Genomic DNA, 1,644 nt, shown 5'->3' on the forward strand with positions numbered 1-1,644 from the left:
GCCGCCGCCGCCGCCGCCGCCGCTGCTCTACCGCCGCCGCCGCCGCTCCCGCCGCCATTTTGGGTTCGCTTTGCGGAGGGGGAGACTATGCCCGTCTCGGTTGCAGGACCCGCCTCCCCTCGGTTTCCCCCCTTTTAGACCTACGCCTTTCCCTTCTCCTCTCTCGCATTTCCGCCAGTCCGCTTATCCGCTGGCCACCTCCTGACAAGCGGGAGGGATCCTCTGTGGACCAAGGGAAGCGGAGGAGCCTGGCGGCCACCCCCTCCTCCCCACTTCCCTGCACTCTCATCGCTCTCGGCCTCGGCCTCTGACACGGTGAGTAGAACGGTTTGGGCAGGCTTTTAGGCCTAAGTACTCCCTCAGTGACTCAATCCTTGGCTTCCCGGGAGCTACTGTCATCTCCCGGACCTGGACCTCCGGGAGAGCGGTGGTAAGGATGGGGGAGGGGAGAGTAGGGAAGGGGATCCTGAGCTTACCGGGAAGTCCCTCCAGGCGGGGGTGAAGGGGTGTCCCTGACAGGCAGGCTCCTGGCTTGGGGGAGGGGGCAGGAAAGTAAGCGAGTGGAGGCGGAGTCGGCTGTTCCCCTGTCAGGTTAGTTTGTGTATAGCATCCCCCATAGTCCAGTTAGTGTCTCTTTAAAGAATAAGAGTGGCAGGGGAGATAATCTTTAGAGGATAGTTTACCAGTATGACAAGGGCTGTGGTGTTCCTAACAAGCTGAATTGTATGTAGGAACGACAGAATGATCTCAGTGTTTTATAAGTTTAATGTCACTGGTTGGTTTGTACATGGAAAGAGGTGTTTTTGGTCTAGAAGACAGATGGTCTGTTGGTGTATAGCGGCTGTGTTTGTGTGTATGTGAAGGATGGAAAGTGTTTCGGAAGAGTTTGCCTCTGTTTGTATAAGTGTAATGGAGTTCCCTTTATAAGTGAGCTTATTTTTTTTAAATGTTGGGTGATCCCTATAGGTTGATAAGTGTGTGTATTTTAGGGATTGTGAGCTCCTAATTACTTGTTGGGAAAGAGCAGTAACGGCAGTATTTTAGGCAATATAGCATGTATGTGTGGAATCAGGGAGGGGAGAAACTTGGCCTAGCCAGTTGCGGTCTTAAGAATATTTTGTGCTTTTGGTTAGAGTGAATTGTGTAAATGTGAAGGCCCAGAACATCTTTAACAGGATAATTGCTACGAGACTGTAACGAGTGGATGACCTTTTTTGTTGATTTATATTAACGTTTTATAATAGAATAAGGTTTTTTTTATTCAGAATACTCTTTCAGTTTCTTTGTGATCCTAAATTTCTGTTAAAATGATAGATGTATGTTTTCTACCACTTTACAAAATAGGAGATGGAAGGGTAAAGAGGTAACTTTTTCAAGGTCACATGTTAAATTGGTGACAAAGTTGGGACTCTAACCCAGATATTTTGATTACTAATCCAGTAGCATATCCTGGTGCTTCAGGAGGTCTTTGTGGGCAAATCTGAGTATATTGGAAAGATAGGAGCATATATGGCTGGTCATGTCAGACATGTGTATGGAACATGGGTTGTCCTTGGCAAGTCTGACCTGTATGAAATGGGTATCCAAACACATTATTTTGTGTTGATGGAGGAAGCAGAGTATTTTTGGCATTTTAGCTTGTAT

This window comes from Galeopterus variegatus, unplaced genomic scaffold (genome assembly GCF_000696425.1).
Source record: "Galeopterus variegatus unplaced genomic scaffold, G_variegatus-3.0.2 Scaffold33, whole genome shotgun sequence".
In the NCBI taxonomy this organism is placed as follows: Eukaryota; Metazoa; Chordata; class Mammalia; order Dermoptera; family Cynocephalidae; genus Galeopterus; species Galeopterus variegatus.